Source organism: Dipodomys merriami, unplaced genomic scaffold (assembly GCF_024711535.1).
Source record: "Dipodomys merriami isolate MVZ:Mamm:240054 unplaced genomic scaffold, mDipMer1.0.p SCAF_7, whole genome shotgun sequence".
Classification (NCBI taxonomy): domain Eukaryota; kingdom Metazoa; phylum Chordata; class Mammalia; order Rodentia; family Heteromyidae; genus Dipodomys; species Dipodomys merriami.
The window spans coordinates 54,351,185-54,365,092 of record NW_027206290.1 but is presented as its reverse complement, the minus strand read 5'-3'; the positions used below and the strand labels follow the sequence as shown (position 1 = coordinate 54,365,092).

Below are 13,908 nucleotides of genomic sequence, written 5' to 3'. Positions count from 1 at the left end.
GCAGCATTTTCATAAAGTTCTTGTTCTGTATACATAGGTGCATGATCTAGAGCCTCTTTGCCACTGTGGAAGGCCATGAGATGAATCTGGAAGTTGTGAGTTGTGAGCTCACTGCTTTCTCAGCCCCACCACACGTTGGAGTCACCTGCAGGGCTCTGAACACCTGTGGGAAGTCCGTTGTAGTTTATTGGGGCTATAACCTAGGTTTGGCAGTGGCTTAATGCTTTTCATGAGTGAGAACTCATGAAGAGTCGAACTCAGTGATTGAGTTCTACAAGTAATTCCAGTGTTTGCCCTTGGGTTTGAGCTCATTTAATTCTCCGTAGAGCCATGCCATCCAGTAAACTAGAATTGTTGCAAGGTATGATGGAACAAGGGGACTTTTAGATAGATGTACATAATGGTTTTTTACATCAAGGGAACACAACATGAATCTAGGAGAGCACATGAATGAAGGCTTTACAGTAGTCTGAGTAGAAAAAAGTGGTTGCAGAATTTGGAGAGAGAAAGCAAAAGGGAACTGAGAACAGTTTGAATTGTTTGAATTCTGCCTACTCCAAATGAGCGAGCCTTCCAGAGTCAGCACACACAGCCTGGGCATGGATGGATTGGGCTCTTTCTACTTCAGGTCTCAGTTTACAGGTACCTCTAATTAGCACCACAGCACCACTTCCAGTTTTTCTGGTGGTTTATTGGAGATAAGAGTCCCACAGGGAATTTTCCTGCCCGATCTGGCTTTGAACCGTGATTCTCAGATCTCAGCCTCTTGAGTAGCTAGGATTACAGACGTGAGCCACAAGTGCCCGACAATTCTTTGCTTTTTTTATTGGCACATAATTATATATAAATTATAACATAAACAGCATAAGGGAAGCACTAGAACTTTTGTACATGAAAAGATAAAATTACATTACTCACGGTCTCCCTTCACTCTGTGTTTTGTGGTACTCATCATGGGAAGGTAATTAAATGCAACTTCTTTTTCTATCTACTAATAAAGGTTAGAAGGTTTTGTGAGATGATTTAAACAGAGCTTAAAGTTTACTGAGATTGTTTTCCAATAGCTTTGTCTATATGTAAGGTAAGAGTTTAGAGAAAAATCTGGATCATGAAGAAAAAGAAGGGCAAGGACAGTGGTAAACTTACCTTTAGTCCTAGCTACTAAGAAGATTGAGGTAGGAGGATCACCTGAGCAAAGGAGTGTGCGACCAACATAGTGAAACCCTTCTTAAATATCAACCAAGCCACCAAGGAAAGTGGGATTTAAAGTAATCCTAAAGAAGGTGCTGATGATAGTGATGATGGTGTTGGTGATAATGTGATGTTGGGGAGGATGGCGGTCAGCATTCTTGAGAATATATTGAGTAGACTGCAGTGGACCAATGCATTCCATGGATTGTTTTTCTTGATCTTTCAAACTACCCTTTGAGGTAGGGTATAATGACTGCCATTAGGTGGGTTATAACCACTTTGATAACTGCCCCATTTTATACATGAGGATCCCAAGTCAATTAATTTTCCTGAAAGATTCCTCTGGGACTGAAGACCAAATACAGTGCCTCCATCCTGAGTCAGATCAAGTAACTGAGGAGGGCCTAGGGCACTAATTCCAGACAGAAATGTAATTTGGGCATGAAGGATGAAACGTATGGACATTGTCATGTGAAGGTCAGAGGCCAGTTAGAGAGCTGTCAGAGGAGTTGAGACAACGGCATATTATAAAAAACATTGGGGAAAAAGTACAGTATCATCTTATATTTCCCTAAGGATAAGAGCCTAAAGAATGGAATAAGCAAATAGAATGAACACACGACAAACATTGATATTTGAAAAGAAACATGTTTGTATGGATATCAGAACGTACTCCACAATTAGATACAATCCAAATGAAAAGTATCCATTCTAGCCAGAATGGCTCATACCTGTAACCCTAGATACTTAAGAGGCTGAGCTCTAGAGGATTACAATTTGATGAAGCCTGGGCAGAAAACTCCATGAGACTTTGTCACCAAAATAACTGCTAAAAAGCTGAGAAGAGGCATAGCTCAAGTGGTAGAGAACCAGCAGAACAAGCAAGCCAAGCAAGTATGAGGTTCTGAGTTCAAACCCTAATACTGACAGTAATAATAATAATAATATATCCACTCTGTTGAGGATGCATGTATTAGTGGTATTGGCTAAAGAGAGCTTAAGCTGATGTAGCTGTCATACAGTATATTATTGATTGAAAGCTTTTCACTCTGTTGTGTATCATGGAAACCTTTGGATGACATTTTAATGTGCATTCATTATTTCTTAAGTTTAATGAATAAAAAGAGAGCTTTTTCCATGACTTAATATTTGTGATTTGCTTTCTTTGCCAGCAAGGTGACTGCATTCCTGTGCTTAAGTCATTTTGAAAAGGGCAGGGTCCCGATCAGAGACAGTTACAATGAAGAAGGTGGCAGAGCCCTTTCTGAAAGAGTTGATGTGGTACAAGGAATAGAAAGGAAAAACTGGATTGTCATTTAATGGACAGAAGTAGGAGGAAAGTTGTTAATTATTCCTATACATATTGTATTTATTTTAGTGTGAGACCATTTGGATTCATTAAATCGAGCATCTGCTTGGAGTTTAGAGAGCGTTGAATAGGAGGTGCCTTTTCTTATTTCCTGGTCCACCTGTGCAGGTGTTGTCAGCACTTTGAGCAGTGTCTAGTGTCCTCCCTGAGCCTCCGAGTATGCTTGTGCATCATTTGTTGTTTTGCTGTTCTTTGTTTTGTCTTGTTTTGCTTTTGTGCAGGTACTGGGGGTTGAACTCAGGGCCTGGGCACTATCCCTTAGCTTTTCTACTTAAGAGCTAGTACTCCATCACTTGAACCATACCCTACTTACAGCTTTTTCTGTGGCTAATTGGAGATAAGAATCTCATGGACTTTCTAATTGGACTGGCTTCAAACTTCCATCCTTAGATCTGTTTCCTAAGTAGCTAGGATTACAGTCCTGAGCCACCAGCACCCAGCCATTATTTTTATTTTATTTTTATTAATTTAAAATTATCTTCAAGTAATTGAACAAAGGAATTGCCATTGAACAAAGCACTTCATAAATGCAATGCTTCTTGATCAGTGTCACCCCTTTCAACATTCTTTTTTTTGGGGGGAGAGGGGTCTGGTCGTGGGGCCTGAACTCTGGGCCTGGGCGCTGTCCCTCAGCTCTTTAGCTTCAAGGCTAGCACTCTACCACTTGAGCCACAGCACCACTTCCGGCTTTTTTTCTTTTTGCTTATGTGGTGCTGGGGAATCGAACCCAGGGCTTCAGGCATGCAAGGCAAGCGCTCTACCACTGAACCACCTTCCCAGCCCCCCTTTCAACATTCTTACCCACCTATCCCAACTCATCCCTTCCCTTTCTTTTCTTTTTTCTTTCTTTCTTTTTTTTTTGGTGGGGGAGATTCACTGTGCTACATCTCCACCCTTTTCATTTTACTTTTTTGTAGGGGGACATGTCTGTCATGGGCCTAGTACTCATGGCCTGGCACTGTCTCTATTCTTTTGTTTAATGCTAGCACTCTACCACTTTGAGCCACAGCTCCACTTCTGGTATTCTGGTGATTAATTGGAGATAAAAAGTCTCCTGGATTTACCTGCCAGGACTGGCTTTGAACCGTGATTCTCAAATCTCAGCCTCCTGAGTAGCTAGGGTTACAGGCTAGGGCCACTGGCACCTGACTAGTGGCTGTGTAGCTAGGATTACAGGGGTGAGCCACCAGGACCAGGGTAGTATATACACTGAATTCTTGACTGTACTCTCCTCCACTCCCCCTCTTCATTTGTCTACCCTTTCTCCCACCCCCCCTCTTATAAGTATCTATTTCCTGGTGCTTACATGTTGGACTTTGACTTTGCCTTTCTAAGAAATTATACTATTTGAGTTCTGAAATGCAAACAAATCCTGAATGATAGATTCTGTGTGTTTTAGATGGAGAGAAGCAATCTGGACTTCTAAACTTCTACTGGAAAGGATGAAAGTTCTTCAGGATGCTGGGAAGACAGTGCTGAACTGAAGTGAGAGAGAAGGGGTGCCAGCCCCAAAGGGTAGGTACAACATATTTGCCAGTCAAGTGAACTTCCGGTTACTTTATGAGGCCTGATTTGGTCTGCTCCAAGATTTTTTTTTTTTCTTTTCAACTTGGTCACCATTTTAATTCATTTTAACAAAGCCAAAGGTTTCTTTGCCATTTCCTGTTTTTCCTGTTAGATAAAATATCTTTGTGCCAGACTTGTGTTAGTCAATAATATCAATAAAATACAACTATAAACTGAACAATAATGGAACTCTCCCTGGACAGTAGAATATATTAGCATTTTTCAAGAGAGGGGAACAGCCATTGGACACCACTGGGGAACTAGCATTGGTATGTGTTTGCGTTATGTCCCCTGCAAAGCTCATTCTTGAGGTAACAAACAACGTGGAAGGGTAATGGGGACATTTTGGATGTGCTGGATTATCGACACAAAGCCTTCATAAACAGGTGAATGCTTTTTAAAAAAATATTATCTTTAGTTGTACAAAGGAGTTGCCATTTAGCAACGCAGTTTGTGAATACAGTGCATCGGGATCAATGTGACTTGGGTGAATGTTTTTTCTTGTTGGAGTGAGTTCTTGTTGGATTGGTTCTTGTGAGAGTGGGTTGTTACACAGTGAGCTTGGTACCTTCACCCCTTGCCTTTCTATCATGTGGCCTTTAGCCGAATCAATGCCAGTGCCCTCCCTATTCTTGGACTTCCGGAACCATGAGCCAGAATTAAATCTCTTTGCTTATATGATTATCTGGGCTAAGGTAATTTGTTATAGCAATGGGAAGTAGGAATTATGGAAAGACGAAATTTGTAACTCTTGGTGCACAGGAATCATGGCTGTGTTATTTTTCTTTAACCTTGTGTGTGTATGTCACCACAGGTATTTGAGAACTATGAAAAAAATCTTCATTATCCAGAACATCCAGCAATTAAATCTACACTATGGATATATTCTACTACTACTACTACTGCTACTACTACTACTACTACTACTAGGCTGGGCACTGGTGGCTCATGCCTGTAATCCTAGCTACTGAGGAGTCAGATCTGTGGAACATGGTTCAAAGCCAGTCTGGGAAAGAAAGTCTGTGAGACTATCTCCAGTTAAGCACCAGAAAACCAGAAGTGGAGATGTGGCTCAAATTAGTAGAGGGCTAGCCTTGAACAAAAGAGCCTAGGGACAGTGTTCAAGCCTTGAGTTCAAACCCCACAACTGACAAAATAACAACAACAACAACAATAATAATAATAGGATTGACAGTAAGACCAGACTATGAGACTATGCAAAATGTTAAGGGAAGTTTACTTCTTTAATTGTATTTTGTATTGCTTAGTCAGCTTTGCTACTTAATAAACTACCCTCAGTCTTAATACAGGTTTTATATCCCTTCTCTGAAATGCTTAGGATCTGATGTGTTTGGACCTTTGGACTTTTTTTTCTTTTAGATTTTAGAACATTTGCATTGGTGTTGCCAGTTTGTGGCTGTATCTGACCAGTTATATATCCCTAGCCTGACAGAATGAAATAAGAGCAGCAAGTAGAATTTAAAAAAAAACAAACATTTGAATTCTACGCACATACGTTTCCTGACATTTTGAGTGAAGGCTTTGAATTCAGTAAAATGCCATTTTTTCACTTCTCTCTCTACCTGGCTCTCTCCTCTGGCATGGATATAACATAGCTTGGAAGAAGAGGCAAAACTTTCATGCTGGTTGGAATCTGGAGCCATAAATTTGGAATCTGGAGCCATAAATTTACAGGACATTTTCCAAGCTGGCCTGGAAAAAAAGACTTGCTGTTTTATGCTTTTCTTTTTGTTATTGAAGTTCTAAGGCATAAAGCATGTGCTAGAGGAGACATGACTGCTGGATTCCTGGCTGTGTACAAATGTAAGGCTTGTACCCTTAAAAATGTCTTTTCAACACCTGACTTATTTACACCATGCACAATGCTCATGCATTGTCCCAGCAAGCAAGCAAATGAGCACAGACTGTGATGCTTGTATGTCAATATTTGTACTTCTTTAGGTTGCTAGAGCTTTCTAATTAAGCTACTAATGAAATTGTATGCTTTGTTGTTGGGGTCAGTACTGGGGTTTGAACTCAGGGCCTTGTACTTCCTACACAGTCACCACTGAGCCACACTCCAGACAATCCATATCTATATATCTATATAACTATATCTAAATCTCTCTCTCTCTCTCTCTTTCTCTCTCTCTCTCTCTCTCTCTCTCTCTCTCTCTCTCTCTCTCTCTCTCTCTCTCTCTCTCTCTCTCTCTCTCTCTCTCTCTCTCTCTCTCTCTCTCTCTCTCTCTCTCTCTTTTGTCGGTTGTGGGGCCTGAACTCTGGGCCTGGGCACTGTCCCTCAGCTCTTCAGCTAAAGGCTAGCACTCTACCACTTGAGCCACAGCGCCACTTCCGGCTTTTTTCTTTTTGCTTATGTGGTGCTGAGGAATTGAACCCAAGGCCTCAGGCATGCAAGGCAAGTACTCTACCACTGAGCCAGCCCCCCTCTCCCTCCCTCTCCCTTCCACTCTCTCCCTCCCCCCCCTCTCTGCCAGTCCTGGGACTTGAACTCAGGGCCTGGGCGCTGTCCCTGGGCTCCTTTTGCTCAAGGCTAGCACTCTACTTCTGGACCCACAGCTTCACTTCCAGCTTTTTTGGAGTAGTTTATGGGAGATAAGAGTCTCATGGACTTTCCTGCCTGGGCTGGCTTCAAATTGTGATTTTCAAGTCTTAGCTTCCCAAGTTGCTAGGATTACAGGCATCTGGCGACCTTATGGTTTTTTGTGTTTGTTTGTTTTTGCCAGTCCTGGGGCTTGAACTCAGGGCCTGGGCACTGTCCCTGAGCTTCTTTTGCTTAAGGCTAGCACTCTACCACTTGAGCCCCAGCAGCACTTTTGGCTTTTTCTGTGTATGTGGAACTGAGGAATTGAACCCAGGTCTTCATGTGTGCTAGGCAAATACTCTTAACACTGAGCCACCTGCCCAGCCCAGATTATCTTTAAGTAGTTGTACAAAGGAGTTACCATTCAACAAATTAGTTTGTGAATACAATGTGTCTTGATCAATGTCACCTTTTTCATCTTTTTTTTTTTTTGTACTGGTACTAGGGTCACATTAGGGGTTAGGCACTGTCTCTTACTTGTTCACTCAAGGCTGTAGCCTACCACTTGAGCCACATCTCCTCTTCCTGCTTTTCAGTGATTGATTAGAGATAAGAATCTCACAGACTTTGATGCTTGGGCTAGCTTCTAAGCGCAATTCTAAGATCTCAGCCTCCTGAAAGGGTAGGGTTACAGTCATGAGCCACCATCACCTGGCTAGAGCATATGCTCTTTTAAATGCTTAGTTTACATGTGTACAAATACACAAGGATAAAGTAGAAGTATCAAATGTAGAAGCTAATTAGTGTCCCTTCTTGGCATTTTTATATTCTCCCACTAGTACAACCCAAGACAAAGATATAGATGTAAATCATCTAATTGATTCAGGAGTCCAGGAAGGATGATGATGGAAGAATTAGGAAACAAAAGGAGCCCAAATGAGTGTCCCTAAGTCCCTCACTCATGATAATGTGAGAGCCATATACCTTCATATATATCATCCACTGAAAAGTTTGAATTTTATCCTTTCCTAGCTAAGTGATATGATCAATACAAATGCAGTTGTGGCAGCAGCCACAGCTCCCATGTGATCACCAAGGAAGCAACTGCAACTCTGCAGTGCACTGTGTGCCAAGTTAGAATGTTGGGTTGATAATTCACTAACAATTATTTTCAACTTACCTTGGGTTTATGAGGATATAACTCTATCCTAAACTGAGGATCAGCTGTAGTGTTGATTGGACACATTCTCACTGTGGACACAGGACATCTGGGAGATGGTATTGACCTCATCTCAAAGTTGTTTCACTCAAGGAGGGAGGGAGCTGGGATAACTATCCATATCTCTTATTCTTCAGTATGGAGAATTGCCCCAGGAGCAAAGACTTCTTAGTACCCAAGAGTCACTCAAGTATGCTCATGATCTCAGAGAATCTTCAGCAAGAGAGGCATGTAGACCTATGATAAGACACCCTTGTCATGCCTGGAATGGTGGGTACTGAGGGGACACTGGCGACGTACCATTAGCACAGGCTACAGGGCACTCAAGAAAGTGTGCGGAATGGAAGGAAGGAATGTATTGCTTGTAACACTGAGAGAAGCAGAAACTGACTTATGTAACCTGTACAAAGAAGAGGAAGAGCTGATGTGGAACTCTCTTTCTTCCAAGTTGTACTTTTGAGTAGGAAGTTAAAAGTGTACTACATAGCTGGGTGCCAGTGGCTCATGCCTGTAATCCTGGCTACTTAGGAGACTGAGATCTGAGGATCACGGTTCAAAGCCAGCCTGGGCAGGAAAGTCTGTGAGACTCTTATCTTCAATAAACAACCAGAAAACTGGAAGTGGCATTGTGGTAGAGCGCTAGCCTTGGGTTAAAGAGCTCAGGGACAGCACCCAGGCCAAGTTCAAGCCCCAGAACTGGAAAAAAAAATGTATTACATAATCATGTTTAGAGTATGTTTCATAAAAAAAGACTTTAATGGGATATAATTTACATATGGTAAATTTCACCCATTTTAAGTATACATACATGTTAGTGAGTGGTAGTGTTCTAGAAGTTTCATATAAGTGGAACAATATAAATGTGGTCATTTGTGCCAGATTATTTTCACTCAATATAATGTTAAGAAAGCAACCCACGTATTAGTAATTTGTTCCCTTTATGCTGCTTAATTGTACTTCATTTTATGAATATTTTATATTTTGTTTTCCTATTTTATGTTTGGTAGACAATTGGATTGTTTTCAGTCCTATTCTGAATAATGTTGCTGAGAACATCTACATGCAGGACTTTATGTGGACATATATTTTCACCTTGAGTAGAATTTCTGGGTGATAGGATATGTGTATATTTATTTCTAAAGTTGCCAAACCATTTTCCAAAGAGGATATACCATTTTACATAGAAGCTACACTTTAAGAGGTGAAGCTGGGCATCTTTATTAGAAAGCTGGCATCTGCAAGTGGACTCATGCCCTAAAAACTTGCAGCAGCAAATGTAGCTAGCACAAAGTTTACACAGGCCAAAATCACATAGGTGTGAGGAATTAAACCTAACAAAATTGTTTTATGTAAGTAAAGCAAGCCTGGTGAGAAACAATTAGGGGTTTAGGGCAAGATGCCATGGTAGCAGTGAGGATAAGATGGTGTTGCTTGGACCCAGTTTCCATATTTCACACCAACTGTGCATGAGCATTCCAGTTTATCTCTGTCTTCACCAACTGTTGACGTTATCAGTATCTATTTTTTTGTTGTTGTTGTTGGTTGTGGGGCTTGAACTCTGGGCTTGGGCGCTGTCCCTCAGCTCTTCAACTGAAGGCGAGCACTCTACTGCTTGAGCCACAGAACCACTTCCAATCTCTCTCTTAGTTGAAGTATTCTAGTAGAAGTATTAGGGCAGCTTATTGTGGATGTAGTGGTTTTCTAATGATTCATGATGTTCCATAGCTTTTTATGTACTTGTCATTTGGATACTTTCTTTGGTGAAATGTCTGTCCCTTTAGCTTATTTTGTGTTGACTTGCTTTCTTCTCATTGAGTGGAAAGAGGTTTTTTCCCTGTAGTTCAAAATTATTTTCGCCGGGCGCCAGTGGCTCATGCCTGTAATCCTATCTACTCACGAGGCTGAGATCTGAGGAATGTGGTTCAAAGCCAGCGGGGGCAGGAAAATCCGTGAGACTCTTATCTCCAATAAAACCACTAGAAAACCAGAAGTGGTGCTGTGGCTCAAGCGGAAGAGCGCTTGCCTTGAGCTGAAGAGCGCAGGGACAACGCCCAAGCCCAGAGTTCAAGCTCCATGACCGACAAAAAAAAAAAAAAATTCCAAATAAGTTTACAAACTATTTTAGTATCCATTATCACCCACTCTCATCCATCAGATTGTCACAGTGAGGAATTATTTTATGTGTGAACATCCTTTGTAAAAGCAACAAAAGGAAGGGAAAGATTATATCAGATTTTAAGGGTTGGGTTTTTGTTTTGTTTTGCCACAAATAGTCATTGTCTAGCAACAACAGAAGACAAACATCCTTGAGTGCTTTTTTGTCTGTGAATGGGAAACCAGTGATTAAAAATATCCAGACAAGAAAAGCACAAAATTATTTTCTCCCTTTCTACAGTACCTATATCATTCACTCAGTTTTTTCTGCCTTCCCGCATTGGGTATGATGGATCATGTGGGAGATATTTGCTTAACAGTCCAGGGTGAGGCTTTGTGCATGGAACTGTGGTAGCCTACCAAGCCTATGTATGCTCCACAAGAGGTTCCCCCAATCCATTCTACTCCATGGCAGCCTCTGCACAACCAGCCCATTTATCCCAGTCCCCTCTCTTTCAGCCACTAAATCCATTCCTCTCTACTGCTCTCATAGAGTAAAAGTGAGCCCAATAGCTAACTTACTGAGTTCAAATAGAAACTAATGGGTTTGTCAGCCAATAGCAGCTGCCATAAAGGACAACACAGTAAAAAGATAAATGTCCCATTCTCTCTCTCTCTCTCTCTCTCTCTCTCTCTCTCTCTCTCTCTCTCTCTCTCTCTCTCTCTCTCTCTCTCTCTCTCTCTCTCTCTCTCTCTCTCTCTCTGTCTCTCTCTCTCTCTGTCGTGGGGCCTGAACTCTGGGCCTGGGCACTGTCCCTCAGCAATTCAGCTCAAGGCTAGCACTCTACCACTTCAGCCACAGTGCCGCTTCTGGTTTTTGCTGCTTATGTGGTGTTGAGGAATGGAACCCAGGGCCTCAGGTATGCAAGTCAAGCGCTCTACCACTGAGCCACCTTCCCAGCCCAGGGTCCAATTCTTTTGCCATCTCTTCCTTTGGTTTTTACTGATTGCTTTCAATTTCTCAAATACTTCCATTCATTCATTCAATCTTTATGGCCACCTCTGATGTACTAGTCTTTGCCTTAAGCAAGAAGATTTAGTAGTGGACAAAATAGTTAAGTACATTTCCCCAAGAGGCTTTCTTCTAGTGGGAGAAATGACAGTAACTAGCCAAATACATTTCAGGTTATAACTAGCATTACAAAATGAATGAAACACAATAAAGAAATGTATGTAGACAAGTATGTAAAATCTCTGGAAGGATATACTGTAGCAGATAAACAAATAGAGGTGTCGATTTCAAAATTTGTCTCCTAACATTTCTGTGACAAACTTGTATTGCTTCTGTAAGATTTTCTTCTCAAGGTGCCAAACCCATTAACTTTCAATATCTATATGATACGTTGTGTCAACTGTTGTGTCATAATTTTGTAACTAAAAATATTGAAAAAAAGTCTGTGGAAAATAATGTAATTTATCTGGGTGTAGTTACAACATGTTTGAGGAATTTTGATATTTGGAAAAATATATAAGACATGATAGAAAACAGTATGTGTTTCTAAAATGTCTTTCAGGTACGTCATTTGAAATGATGAACAGTCTCCTCATGTCTTATTAAATGACAAAATGTATTCAGTAGGTCAGAGTAGATTGTTTTAAATGAGACCATTACATATAGGATACAGAAATCAATTATTTGATTGCCAAATACCTTTGTTTTGTTTTACTGGCAAATGGAATGTCAAATGTGTGTTTGAGAAGTCACACCATAGACTATAAAGATTTCAGTGATTTGGTTAGCTTGGTCCAAACTTGACCAAGTGCAAACAAAAATTAATCACTTTAAAGCCTCACCCAGGCTGTTTGCCTTGGGCTCTGCTTTCTGGTTAGATAGACACTTGGTACAGTCAGGAGTGGTCAGGTTGCACATTTACTCCATCTCTCTTCCCTCCTCCGTGCTTCTGCAAGCTCAACTCTGCCTCTTTCACTGAGTGACATTACCTTTCACCATGTTCAATTCCTAACATTGCTATGATGGCAATGGTGACCCCTCACAGAAACTGGGACAGTCACACAATGCCTACCCATCCTCTCTATCCAAAGCCTCTCCTTCCCACCCACATGGTCTTATCAGCCCTGTCCTATACTGATCTTAAAATCCATTAGCCATGTCTGGTGCCAGAATAAACCAAATCTTCTCCAAATGGCACCTCCATATTATGTTTGATAAAGTTTGGTCATGTCATATTTACTTAATGTAAGCACTGACCAACAAAAGCAATGGAGCATAAGTATGCAGAGATTACTCACTGGCTAAAACTTTAAGCCTGAGCCCCAATGGCTTTATGTGTTAATTCCAGGTTTGAAAATGGTTCCTCCTGGTATCTTTGAGCCTTGCTTTCTGTTGTGTGCTTTTTTGCTTATTGATAGGATTCTGGTGAATCTAATTTTACTTTCTTATTTGACACTCCTATATAATTCATTATTAGAAATCCAATTATACTAATTGAGAGGCCTATAATAAGAATACTGTTTACAAAGGTATTTTAAGCAAAAATTAACAATTAAAAGTTTAATAAATACTGGGCACTGGTGGTTCATATCTATTATCCTAGCTACTCAGGAGGCTGTGTATCATGATTCAAAGCCAGCCTGGGCAGACAAATCCAAGAGATAAGAATCTCTAATCAGCAAAAAGCCAGAAGTGGAGGTGTGGCTCAACTGGTAAGCACCATCCCTGAACAAAAAGCTAAGGAAAATTATAAGGACTTGAGTTCAAGACCAGTACTGGCACCAAAAACAAAATAAACAAAAAACCCCCCCAAACAACCCAAAGTTTGACAAGTAAATGTGAAAGAAGATATATTTGAGTATTTGAGATTGGTCAAAAATATTGTTTTTATATATTTTTTCTTGTAACAAATACCAGATTCAAGGAACAGAACTCACTTCTTTTTGTAACCATTTTGTCTAGGCTTAATTTTGCAAAGTTACTTTTCTTTCCCTTCTTTGGGTGTTTCGAAAAAGCAGAAATGACACTGCCATGCCCCCTGTGGTATTCACAGCTTTGTGATGTGTTGGTATGGTTTGGGTTTTTGGTTGCTTTTTCCCCCTGCGTAACCTTTTCTTTTTGGTAACATGAATCACAGTTGCGTTTTCTTCTCTGAGCATTGTGACTCAATGCTGCGCACTTCCTCTGCAGCATGTTCTACCAGAGACCTCACCCGAGTTTTCTGGAAAGTTGATTATGGTGGCTGAGCGTGGTGCCCCCACAAGACCCTGATTGGTGTGAGCTCTGTAGCTGCCTACAAGGGCAGGTTGAACGCAGCTGCTACGTCTTCCTTTGGGGAAGTAACTAAAGCTTCAATTTGGGGGCTGCTATAGTTTGTAGCAATAGATGGATCCATCTTTATTCTCTAACATACAGAGCCATTTGGTACTAAAGAGGTGGCTTGTCTGGGGATAGGCTGAGTTTTATTATGTAGGTGCAGTTTTTGAAACCCTTAGAATGGATTCATTTATCTCAAATGGATTTTCATCTAACCGACTTGAATCTAATTTTAGAAAAAAATGGAGCCGAGGAATTGTTTTCCTTAGAGGCTAGACTTACAATAATACCATACCTTAAAACCATACCTTAGTCGTCCTCAGTTTGTCTTGGTGGGTGTTTTGTATTATATATAACATTGACCACAAATGCCAGTTTTAGCAAAGTGGTCTTTTTATATGTGTCCAGGTTGCAGGGGGTGGTGATTTTTCATATCTGTTATCTCCTACTGCCTGGTGTGTAACAGATGCCAAGTGATGTTTGTGGATTGGAAGAATGGCTGGACTGGGTGAATAGTTATTCTCCCATGCAGTTTATAAACTGGGGAAAGTAGAACAGAAAAGGTGAAAATCCAGTGTTTTAAGCCAGAATCTTTCATT

At 40.8% G+C, this 13,908-nt stretch overlaps 1 protein-coding gene across 2 annotated transcripts in view; it reads left to right on the top strand.

Annotated features, from left to right (window-relative positions):
* The window catches only part of Rin2 (Ras and Rab interactor 2), a 197,271-nt gene that overhangs the window by 27,371 nt on the left and 155,992 nt on the right, over positions 1–13,908 (top strand). For both annotated transcript variants that reach the window (XM_070006668.1, XM_070006667.1), the window contains exon 3: positions 3,960–4,075. The gene's annotated coding sequence lies outside the window, so the exon portion shown is untranslated. The remainder of the gene's footprint in view (positions 1–3,959; positions 4,076–13,908) is intronic.